The sequence below is a fragment of the Erithacus rubecula genome (assembly GCF_903797595.1).
Source record: "Erithacus rubecula genome assembly, chromosome: 3".
Lineage (NCBI taxonomy): Eukaryota > Metazoa > Chordata > Aves > Passeriformes > Muscicapidae > Erithacus > Erithacus rubecula.
The window spans coordinates 1,169,779-1,182,754 of NC_136689.1; positions in this window are offsets into that span (position 1 = coordinate 1,169,779).

The following is a 12,976-nucleotide window of genomic DNA, read 5'->3' on the forward strand; positions in this document are numbered from 1 at the left end:
CACCTGAATTTGGATGAGAACATTTCTACCTGGTTTTGGATGGAGACATTTCCACTTGGATTTGGATGGAGACATTTTTATTGGGATTTGGATCAGGACATTTCCATTTGGATTTGGATCAGGACACCTCTATCTTGATTTGGATGAGGACATTTCTGTTTGGATTTGGATCAGAATATCTCTACCTGCATTTGGATGAGAACATGTCTACTTGGATTTAGATGGGAACATTTTTTTATCTGGTTTTGGATGAGGACATTTCCACTTGGATTTGGATGGAGACATTTCTATTAGGATTTGGATTAGGACATTTCCATTTGGACTTGGATCAGGACACCTCTGTCTGGATTTGGATGAGAACATTTCCCTCTGGATTTGAATGGAGACATTTTTATTGGGATTTGGACCAGGACATTTCTATCTGGATTTGGATAAGGACATTTCCATTTGGATTTGGATGAGGGCAGTTCTTTATGGGTTTGCATCAGGACATTTCTATCTGGATTTGGATGAGGACATTTCTATTTGAATCTTTATGAGGACATTTCTATCTTGAATTGGATTTGGACATTTCTATCTGGATTTGGACATTTCTATCTGGATTTGGATTTGGACATTTCTATTTGGATCTTTATGAGGACATTTCCATTTTGATTTGGATTTGGACATTTCTCTTTTAAGCTCAGGCCAGGCCAGGTAAAAACCCTTTGAACTCCCCTTTATGTGAAGGAATTTAGAGACTTTGGCTGGGAATGACCCCAAAAAAAGGAGAGAGTTTATCCAACCTGGAATGAGGAGGGAAGACCCTGGCTGGCTCTGAGGAGCAGCTTCTGTTCCTTCCCACTGCTGTTTCTGGGATGTCTTAGACCAAAACAAAATGTGACCCTCAACTTCCCTGAGGTTGGGAGAAGGGCAGGAAAATCCAACATAATCATCCTTGGAAAAAATCATTGTGAGTAGATTTGTCCATTCAAAGCAATAAATAAATCTAAATATAACAAAAAAAATATTTGGGATATAGCAGTAGAAGTAAATATAAATATATTGTAAAAATGTAAATAAAAATATAAAAAATAATAAAATTAAAATAAAAAATAAATTTAAAAAATCATGTTAAGGGGATTTTTTAGCTGTCATTCCAAAGAATGTCCCTGTTTTATTTATGGCTTTCCAGCTGCCAGGACACAGAGCAGAGGATTTATCTGCTCTAAATTTAGTCCCTGAAATGTTGTCCAGCTGGAATCCCAGTTATTCCAGGGATTAGCTTGGATAAATTGTGTTTGATATGTGTTTGAGATAAGCAAAATATTCCCAGAGATAATTCCCAATCATAATGGAGGATCTGGAAGCTCAGACTGGAATTCAGAAGAGCAAAGGGAGGAAATAAATCCCTGTGGCAGAAAGTTCCTTAGCCCTGGATTCCCACCCAATGGTCTGGGCAAGGAGTTTGTTCCATGCCTGGGTTCATTTCCCACCAACATTCCCAACAAAAAAAAAAAAAAAAAAATCTCTTTTTTCACACCAAACCAAAGGAACAAACAGAGAAAAGTTCCTTTCCACACAGGAGCAGAACAGCAAAGAAATCCTTGGATCAAAATTCAAAGCCTGAGCAACTAAAGTTGAGTGAAAACTTTTGGTTGACATCTGTTGGAAAAGGTCAGGAAAATCCAGTTCCAGCTGGGAATGGTGTCTGGTTAAACTGGGATGTGGGTGATGGCAGGGAATGAACAGGGATCTGTTTTTTCCTGCACCCACATTGGGACAATCCCTGGAATTAGCACGAGCAGAGGGATAAAGGGATTGGGACAAACCCCTGGAGAAGGGCTGGGGAGGAATGAACTCACCCTGAGCTTGTGCTGCAGGAATCTGGATCTGCCCTGGGCTGATCCCATAATTTGGGAAGCAGGAAAAGGGAAATTCTGCTCCCCAGGTGAGACCCAGCCCTGGATCCAACTGCACAAGGAGCTGGAGCCAGGCTGGAGAGCTGGGAATGTTCCCTGGAGAGGAGAAGGATCCAGGCAGAGCTCAGAGCTCCTGAAGGGATCCAGGAGAGCTGGAGAGGGACTGGGGACAAGGGATGGAGGGACAGGACACAGGGAATGGCTCTGAGCTGAAGGAGGGTGGGTTTAGATGGGATATTGGGATGTAATTCCTGGCTGGGATGGAATTCCCAAAGATTTGTGGCTGCCCTTGGATCCCTGGAAGTGCTCAAGGCCAGGTTGGATCATTTTGGGACAGTGGGAGGGGTCCCTGCCCATCCAGAGGGGTGGAACAGGATGATCCTTAAAACCTTTTCCAACCCAAACCATTCCAGGATTCCTTGGCAATTCTCTCCTTTAAAGTGTCTCCCTGGGACACATTCCCAAACCAGGAATGAGAAGCTCTGAAATTCCAGAGCTCCATGCAAATATCTGTAAGACAAAAGGTGAACCAAAACCTGGGGAGCTGCTGGGGATTTTCTGGGAAGATTCTCTCAGTTTGTCCTATCCAGGCTTGGAATCCAGCCCAGGAAAATTCTCCATCACCACCAATATTTGGGATTTAGGAATTATATCCACCTCACCACTTCTGGTGCTCAAGGAGTGGAAGGATCCTGAGGGCAGCAGGGGGATCTCAATCCTGCTTTATGGACAGCACCTGGAATTTCAGTTTTCCCACCTGGCTCTTGTTATATCCACACAATAGAGGCCCCCAATAAGTGTTTAAGGGTGAGGCCATAAAACTTTTCAATTTTCTTCCCTCTAGGAAAACCCCAATTCCAATAATTCTCTTTTCTCCTATGGAGGAATGGTAAATAAACAAAACTTTGCCACTTTCTCCAGTTTTTTTGCAACTTGGATTCTTATTCCAACATTATCCACTCTCTCTCATCCTAATAAGGTAAAAAAATCCCAACTTTTAATTAAAATTGCTTAATTAAAGTCATCTTTTCTCCACAGATAAGAAAATGAGGTGCTTTGGCATTTATTAATGTATTTTATTCCCGAGAAATGCAGAGAGAGGGAATCCTTCACCTTCCCACAAGGAGTCCTGGATATTAATGAAAATATCTCCTATCCCATCATTCCCTTTTGGACTGTGCAGGAAATTATTGGGAATTCTCTGAGCTTTTCCCCAAATGGATTTTCCTGCATCCTGTGGTGCTTCCACCTTCATCCCTGTCCTCCAGCCCACTGATTCTTTTGGGATTTAAACAATGATCCATCCCTGCTCTTCCCAAAGTTTCAGTGGGTGTTTGAGAGTCACAAGGAATGGTATAAGGGGGATCCAGGGATGGGAAGATAAAGGGGGGGATTCAGAGGGAATTTAGGGATGGGAAGATGAGGGAATTCAGGGTTGGGAAGATAGAGGGGATGGAGGGATAGGAAGATGGGGAAAAACTCATGGAAGGGAAGAAGGGGGAGATTCAGGGAAGGGAAAATGGGGAAAATTCAGAGAAGGGAACACAGAGGGGGAATTTGGGAAAGGGAAGATGGGGGAATTCAGGGATGGGAATTCAGGGGAAATTCAAGGAGGAGAAGATGGGGGAATTCAAGGATGGGAATTCAGGGGAAATTCAAGAAGGAGAAGATGGGGGAATTCAAGGATGGAAATTCAAGAATGGGAAGATGGGGGAAATTCAGGGATGGAGATTCAGAGGGAATTCAGGAGAGGGAAGACAGGAGGGATTCAGGGAAGAGAATATGATGGAATTCAGTGAAAGAAAGATGCAGAGACCCAGGGAAGAGAAGACAGGGGGGATAGGGAGATGGGGAAAAATTCAGGGAAGGAAAGAAAGGGGGATTTGGAGAAGGAAGATGGAGAAATTCAGGGAAAAGAAGATGGGGGAATTCAGGGGAAATTTCGAGGAGGAGAAGATGGGGGGAATCCAAGAAAGGGAAAACAGGGGGAATTCAGGGAAAAGAAGATGGGGCAATTCAGGGATAGAAGTTCAGAGGGAATTCAGGGGAAATTCGAGGAGAAGATGGGGGAATCCAAGAAAGGGAAGATGGGGAATTCAGGGATGGGAAGATGGGAAGGATTTGGGGAAGATGGTGGAAATTCAGGGATTGGAATTCAGAGGGAATTCAGGGAAAAGACTTCAGGGATGGAAAACTGGGGGAATTCAGGGATGGGGATTCAGGGGAAATTCAGGGATTGGAATTAGGAGGGAATGCAGGGAAGGGAAGATGGGGGAATTCAGGGAAGGGGAAATGAGGAAAATTCAGGGATGAGCAGGGACTGATCCCTCTGTTTCACACTTCCATTTCCCATCCCCAGGGCTTTATCCCGAGTTTGTTGATTATCAGGAGCCGATCCCAGACAATTCCCACCGGCTTCTCCCCTTGAGGAGAGGCAGGGCTGAGCTTTGTTCCTTGAAAGCTCAGCCTGGATTAAGGAGCCGTTAATCCTGAGGGGGGGATTTGTCAGCCCCAGGACGTGATCCCTTGTAAACAGCTCATTAAGGACTTTACATCTCCCAGGATTTTTCCCTCTGGCTTTTCCCTCCCACACTCCCAGCCCGGGTAATTCTCTCCATCCCTGGCGTTGTAAGAGGATCCCGAGGCCATCCCCGGGATATTTTTAAGCCTCCACAGCTGCCAGCCCATTTTAAAGTCTTGTTTTAAGGCTGGTTCATCCTTGGCCTTCATAACTTTGCATAACCCGTGGCTGGAATTTTCTGCTGTTCCCTCTGGGATATGAGAGAGAGACAGAGATGATCCAAAGGATTGAGCCAGGCTGGGAAAATTGGGAATGAAAAATGTTCGTCTGGAGAAGGGAGTGGGGACAAGGGATGGAGGGAGAGGACACAGGGAATGGCTTCAAAGTGAAAGAGAGAATGTTTAAATGGAATATTGGCAAGGAATTCCAGGCTGGGATGGAATTCCCAAAGATTTGTGGCTGCCCCTGGATCCCTGGAGTGCCCAAGGCCAGGCTGGATCACCCTGGGATAGTGGGATGTGTCCCTGTTTTTTTGATTCATGGTTGGAACCAGTTGATTTTTAACCTTCCAAGCCAAAACATTCCCTGAATCCACAATAAAATGGATAATCCAGCAATTTTCACTCCTTCCTGAATCACTCTGGTGTCACATCAGGGCTGGGAATTTTCTCCTTGCCCTGCTGGAGCTGCCTGGACTTTTCCATCCTTGGATTTTCCTCTCTTGGAAGGAGCTGCTGAGCTTTTCTAGGCACAACCAGGCAGCCTGCAGTGGGAATAATGTGTTTTATGGAAGTTAAGTGCCTTAAATAAACACTCCCTGGGATGCAGGAGCTCCCAGCAGGGCCTCATTCCCAAAATCTGCTAAAACAACACTGAGGAAAAAAGACAGCAGGAATCACTCTGGAAAATATGGGGTAAACACTGTGAAAGTTGATTTTTCTCTTATTTTAAGGAGGGAATAGATGGGGATATTTCCCAGCTCAAACTGCTTCCCATCCCACCCTTCCATTTTTCATTCACAGGGATTTCCTTCCATTGGATTCTGGGGAATTCCTGCTATGCAAAGTGCTCTCCTGGCATGGAAAAGAGGAATCCCAGAGGATTTTTGTTTGCAAACACTCCCCGGCTGTTGGAATAATGTTACAGTGATGGATTCCTGCCAGGTGTGGAAAAAGCCTGGCACAGCTGGAATTCCATTGCAATTCCAGGTGTTTCCCTGTGCTTTGGACTATTCCAGCACAAGCTGAAAGGATGATTTTTTTTTTTTGGTTTTTTTTTTTTTTTTTTTGTTTTCCAGGAATATCTTATGGAATAACAACTCAGGTCTTTACCAGGAAATTTAATGGCTTTGCCTGGAGTAAGGAATGCCAACATTATCCCATTGGGATGCAGGAATATGAACTTCAAACTGGGAATTGGAAGAGCTGGATGCACTTTTATCCAGAAGAATAAGAAAAGACTGAAAGTCAAACTCTCCCAGGACTCTCCAGAGTTTCCTCTCAATTTACAGGGATATTTCCCAGCTGTTTGAGTGATGGGATACAAGAGCTGAGTTGTGGGATGAACAATTCTCAGCATGGGAAGGGCTCTGGGCAAATGGGATCTGCCAGAACCCTTGGAATATGGAGATATCCCAAATCCCAGCTGGGAAAACTCTGACACCTGATTGAACATCAACCCATGATCTGTGCTGGATTTCCAGGGAAAATTCTGACTTCAGCAGGTCTTGGATTGGCCCATTTGGGAAACCACACCCAGTTTGAGCTGGGAAAAAAACCATGGATGAATCAAATCAACATCCAGGTGGAGCTGGGATGGCTCCAAGGCATTCCAAGGTGGACCAGAGGAGGTTATGGAAGATCATTCCCTACCTCTCATCTTTCCCTGGAGGTGGAAGAAGTTGAGCTGGAATATTCCTAATCCTGGGAATAAAAATAGATCCTGATCTGCTTGGATGGGACTGATTTGGTCTCCTTTCCTTTCTTCTTGGCTTTTCCAAATGATCAGAGAAAAATCCCTACTCTGGGCTCACCTGACTCATTCCAGTCTGGAATGCTGCTCCAGGAGAAAACCTGGATCCCATGGATGGAAACTTCCCAGAGAACCTGGACCTACCTGGCTGCACAGCATGGAAATGGAAAATCTTGGAATAACCTCAGGATTGGCTCCATGGAGCTCATGGAAAACTCCTTCCATGAGGAGCACCTCAATTCCTGATCTGGTTTCAGGATCACCAGATCCTTAGGATCAGAGACAGGAATTTCTCCCACTACATCCCAAACTTCTCATGGGAGAAAAATGCCTGGAATGTTCCATCCTTGTGTTCCACAGGGATCCAATAAACCCAGACAGGTTTTGGCAGCTCCACAGCTCCTGCCAGAAATCCCTGCTCTGATTGTTTTTGGGACAATCCTAATTTAACCCTGCTGGCCTTGACTATATTTAGGGATATTTGGTGCTTTTTGAGGGTTTTTTTTTTTTTTCCCTTCTGTTTCATCCATATGGCTGGAAGGGATTTCCAACCAAGCAGCAACAGGGATCAGGGAATGGGAGCAAGGGCTGGACAAAGGGATGGAAAATCAATGGAAGGGCTTGAAATCCCAAAAAACTGGCCAGAGGCAGTGGAGCTTTATTGGGATTTATTTGTTGTAGGGCTGTGACTGGAAAGGAAAACCCCAGATTTTCACAGCTGTGGGAATGATGGGTGGGATTAGCTCTGATTCCTGGTGGAAATTTTAACATCCTGAGTGACCAGCCAATCCCAAGGCAGGAATAACAACATCCCTGCTTTTCCTGACAGAACTTGATGTAAACTCAGCTTGAAGCTTCCCAGCAGGCCCAAGTTTTCCATCAGACAGATTCCAGCACCTGGAATTCATCTGAACACGGAGTTTTTCCAAACATTTCAGCAGCAAGATGAAGAGCAGGTTAAGATCTTCCCACAAGCATTGGGAATGGGGTTTTGTGAGATTTGAGCCATGGGGAGGGAATTTTTATAAGGATAGGTGGTGATGGGATTAGTGGGAATGGCTTTAATCAGAAGGAGAGTGGGTTTGGATGGATATTGGGAAGGAATTCCTCACTCTGAGGGTGGTGAGGCTCCAGTTTTCCAGAGAAGCTCTGATGCTCTTTCCCAGCCATCCACACTCTGCCAAATGATGGCATTTAATCTTCCTTGGCAAAGGCAGAGGGGCAGGATTGGAGGATCCATTGGAAAAGAGCCCCAGGGATCATTGATTCCAGGTAAAACAACAAAATTCTGGGAATAATGAAGATTGTGGAGAGTCCTGGTGCTGAAGGGTATCCATCATTATCCCTGCTGTCCTTGGGAAAAAGGAAAAGGTTTAAATGATCCCTGGAGAGGGCAGTGATCCTCACTGGCTTCCCTGGGGGAAAATGCACGTTAAGAATGGACTCAGAGAATCCCAGGATGGTTTGGGTTGGAAAAGTCCTTAGGGATCATCCAATCCCAGCCCCTGCCCTGGCAGGGACACCTCCCACTGTCCCAGCTGCTCCAAGTGCCCAACCTGGCCTGGGACATTCCAGGGATCCAGGGGCAGCCACAGCTGCTCTGGGAATTCCATCCCAGTCAGGAATTCCATCCCAATATCCCATCTAACCAGTGGGAGCCATTCCCTGTGTCCTGTCCCTCCATTCCTTGTCCCCAGTCCCTCTCCAGCTCTCCTGGAGCCCCTTCAGGCTCTGGAATGTGCTGGAAGCTCTCCCTGGATCCTGGATCTCCAGGTGATTATTCCAAATTTTCCCAGCCTTTTTTTCACAGGAAAGCTGCTCCATCCCTCAGATCACCCTGAGAACAGAACTGGCTCATGACAGGAAACTTTCCAGCTCCCATAAATCTTTGTCCTTCTTTTCCCAAATTAAATTCCACAGATGTTAAAGGTGGATCAGCTGAGCTGTCCTGCAATCCTTAATCGTTGGATACGGATCCAAATTTTGTTCTGGATGTGGGAAATATCTCCTGGAAGAAAGGGGAAAGAGAGAGGGAAAAATAGATTTAAAAAGGGGGAAAGGACGGATTTTGAAGGACAATGGGATTTTATTTGGATGTCAAGACTAAAATACTGTGTTTAGTGAACACCTAATTAAAAAAGATCCCAAAATCCTTCAGAAATGAGGGAAAGAAAAGGACTAAGAGGATAAGAAAGTAACTGGGGCAAATCCTGGGTGTGAATTCCCAGCCATGGGCTCCCATTCCCAGTTGAGGGGCTGAGCTGTGCCTGTCCCAGATCCAGGGACACCTTTGGCTGTTCCCTTGGATCCCTGATCCTGTCCCAGGGCTCAGCTCCTCTCACCCCTCCCAGGCTGGGCAGAGCATTCCCAGGATTTCAGGAGCTCAGGACATTCCTGGAGTGTCCATTGTCCCCGAGCTGGTGGCTCAGATCCGGTTACAGCCCCGCAGGGATGGGCAGAGCCCAAATTCCACTCCGTGGAAAAGGCAGGAGAGTATTTTGGGAAGTGACATGGATGTTCCACCCCCCAAAAAAGGCTCCGTGCTCCCTTTGGATCTTCCCTCTCTTTATTCAAACTCGGGAGAGCATCAACACCAAGGAAATAAAGGAAATTTACTTTCCAAACTTTCCTGTGGGTATTTCCCCCATTCCATTTTCCTCCACTTCCCAATTGTATTTAAACTTCATTTTGATGTTTTATTCCTTTTTTATTCGCCCCCATAATTTTAAAATTCCCTTTCCCCCCGTTATCTAATTGTGATCAAAGCTGGAATTTTGGTTCCTGCTATAACCTCATCCCAGGATTCCAATCACAATTAAAAAAATGATGGCAAAGTGCAAATTCCTTGGATCATCAATGCAAAGGGATCCATGTTTGTGGATACAGATGGAAATTTAAATATCTCTGAGAAAAAAAAAAAAAACAACAACAGGAGGACCTGGATAATTTTCCAAAGAGAATAAAAATCTCTAATTAACACAAACAATCATGAAGTCTGCAAAAATAATTGTTAATGAATCATTTAAATAATGTAATTAATTGGTTTTTTTTTTTCCATTCCCAGAACTCCTGAAGGATCCCATTGATTTTTTTCCCCAGACTTTTGGATTTTTTCACTGGAATTTTTTACATCCAAAGATCCACCAGAAACTAATTTTCCATTTAATCCTCATTTTCAATTTAATCCTCGTTTTCCATTAAATCCCACGTGGCTTTGTGAGGAAGAGCAGATTTTTCCATTTGGTATCTTTAATATTCTATTTTCTATAGAAAAGATATTTTGGAGTCAAATCTTGATATTTTGATTTTTTTTTCTTTTCTTTTCCCAGGGAGGAGTTGCTGTGTTTTCCTGATCCCACAAATCTCTGATCCTGCTCTGGATCCACAGCTGGGATAAATCAACATTTTCCCCTTGAAATTTTGGGAGTGGCTGATTTAGAGCAGCTGAAGAATTGGGCCAAAGGCAGGAATTGGTTTTTTTTGGGAAGCTGAAATTCCTATAGGAAAATGGGATCATGTTGGGCAAGCACCCCATGGAATTTGGGGTTTGGAATTCCCATTTTTCCCTTTATTTTTGTGCCTCCCAGCAGGAGGTCACCCCCCCTCATGGTCCCACCTCATCCCTTTTTCCATGTGGATCCAACACTTTCCCTTCCCCCCTCCCTTCTGATCCTGTTATAACCACTCTGGGTTGAGGCAGGGATGGAAAAACTGGGAAGATCTGGCAAAAAAATTGGGATAGAAATTGAGATTCCTTCTAAATTTCCCCATCTGGTTTTCTTTTTTTTTTTTTTTTAATAATTTTCCTTTTATTTTTAAATTATTTTGAATTTCTCTTCCATAATTATCTTGCAAGTGCCAAAGCCCTTTTGGAAAGCTTGGAATTTCTGTTTTTAGCTGGGTTCACTAAAGGGTGAGGAGCAGATGTGGTTTGGAGCTGGTTTTCCTCATCCAACATCTGTCAAGAACATCTGGGCCTGGAGAAGCCCAAAAAAAAAAAAATCCTCATTTTTTTGGTTGCAAATCTTCTAAAAACACTTTTTAAAAAAATGTTCTCTGGGGAAGCTGTGGCCATCTCCCAATTCCAAGGGCAAGATTCCTTCGTGGGAAAAGTTGCACCACAATTTTGGGTTGGAATGGGAACATCTCTGACGTGTCAAACTCTCATTTAAAGATGCCTGGAGACCTTCCAGGGATGTTTTGGAAGGCAGAATTGGAATTAAAAATCCCAAATTAATTTGAATTTTTTTTTTATTTATTATTTTGAACAGAAATCCCCAAACATTCCGAAAGAGGAGAAATCCAACATCTGGAAATTGATACATTTTTGCTCCAAATAATTGAATTTTAATAGCCCACAACAACCCAGGGAATTTTAGAGAATTCCCAGTTATCCCAGCCTGAGGATCCAGGGAATTTTAGAGAATTCCCAGTTATCCCAGCCTGAGGATCCAGGGAATTTTAGAGAATTCCCAGTTATCCCAGCCTGAGGATCCAGGGAATTTTAGAGAATTCCCAGTTATCCCAACTTGAGGATCCAGAGAATTTTAGAGAATTCCCAGTTATCCCAGCTTGAGAATCCAGAGAATTTTATAGAATTCCCAGTTCTCCCAGCCTGAGAATCCAGGGAATTTTCTAGAATTCCCAGTTATCCCAGACTGAGGATCCAGGGAATTTTAGAGAATTCCCAGTTATCCCAACTTGAGATCCAGGGAATTTTAGAGAATTCCCAGTTATCCCAGCCTGAAGATCCAGGGAATTTTAGAGAATTCCCAGTTGTCCCATATTCTCCTATGGGAGTCTAGAAAAATATATTGGAACAGAAAAGTTGAGGAGGAATCTCCACCCCAATTCCATTGTAGGAAAAGGGATTTTTGGGCAGGTTTAGGGTTTTTTTTGGGAGTTGCTGGAATTCCTGGAAGAGGTGGATGAGGGATGTAGGAAAGGATTTGGCTGTTGGCAGAAAGATTTGCAGAAATATCTTGAATCCAAATTATTCCAAATTATTTGGGATTTATTTCAAATTATTTGGGATTTATTATCCCTGCCCTCTTGTTTCCTGAAATCATTTCCTGAAATCATTGATCTGCTCAGGGATCTTCACCATCCACAGCTCCTCACCAATGAACTCCCCAAAAATCCACAGAATTGCCCTGGGTTTGGAGGATGGATAGACAGCAGGAAACAGAATCAAATCCCAAAGGATTAAACTGGGATTTTTTATCCAGGATTTTCCAATCCAAGCAGAAGTGACTTCCCATAAAATGTCAGGATATGAGAAATTTTTGATGTTGACAGAAATGCAAAGTATCTTTCCTGAATATTCATTACCATAAAAATATAAAAATATTACAGAGAAAATCTTGGATAATCCAGAATTTTGTCTGGAAATCTGTCAGAGGTGATTTCCAGCCTTTTTTTCTGGGTCATTTCTCCTATTATTTCTTTTTAGAAAAAAAATTGAGGAGGGGAAAAAAAAAACCCCAAACCAACCCTTCAATCTCCCAAGTGTGGCTGATTTGTGGGATTTGGGAGATAAGGAAAATCTGATTTGTGGGATTTGGGCGAGAAGGAAAATCTGATTTGTGGGATTTGGGAGAGAAGGGAAATCCATCTTCCCTGTTTTTTTTTTGGCTTTTCTTATCTGGCAGAGGTGCAGATGATGATCCTGAGCTGCTGCTGAGACCCTGCTGGCATCTTAATGGTCTGATCTTTTCCAGGGCTGTTTTCCATTTGGGAATGTGACCTGGTGGATTTTTAAATGTGTAAAACCTGTCCCAGATCCCAAATTAATTTTCTTTCACTGGAATTTTTTTCCCTTCTCTAAATGAATTTCCCTGGATCTGTGCTGATCCCAGAAATGTGGATTGAGGAGCTTACAGTGAAAATGGTGAAATAAATCCCTGGGATTTCTTGGGATCTGTAAAAGCTCCTCTGATTCTCCAGCCATGACTCATTCCAATGCAGGAATTAAAGAGGGAAAACTTTTCCAGGACATAAAAACAAGGGATTATTTCTGATATTTTCTCCCAATTCCTCTGAGTTTTCCAGACCAGGTTGGAATTCTCTGGTCTAATGGAAGGTGTCCATTGGAATGGGATAAATGATCTTCCAGGTCCCTTCCAACCCAAACCATTCCATGGATTCAGCAATCCCAGGCTTCTGTTTCTTCCCAGGGATAACATGCAGAATTTGCAGGGATCCCTTGTGAGCAGCAGAATCACCAGAAACTTTCCTGTCCTAATTCCTGTTGGGACAGAAAATGGGAAAATGGGGCATAAAATGGGAAAATGGGGCATAAAATAGGAAAATGGGGCAGAAAATGGGAAAATGGGGCATAAAATGGGAAAATGGAGCATAAAATAGGAAAATGGGGCAGAAAATGGGAAAATGGGGCATAAAATAGGAAAATGGGGCAGAAAATGGGAAAATGAGACAGAAAATGGGACAGAAAATGGGACATAAAATGGGAAATTGGGAAAGAGAAATCTTCAGGGAAACATTTCTGGCCAGGCTTTGCCATCTGAAGGAAATCTGGGAAGAGGGGGGGATCCAGCCAGCAGCAAAGTCAGGAAAAGCAGAT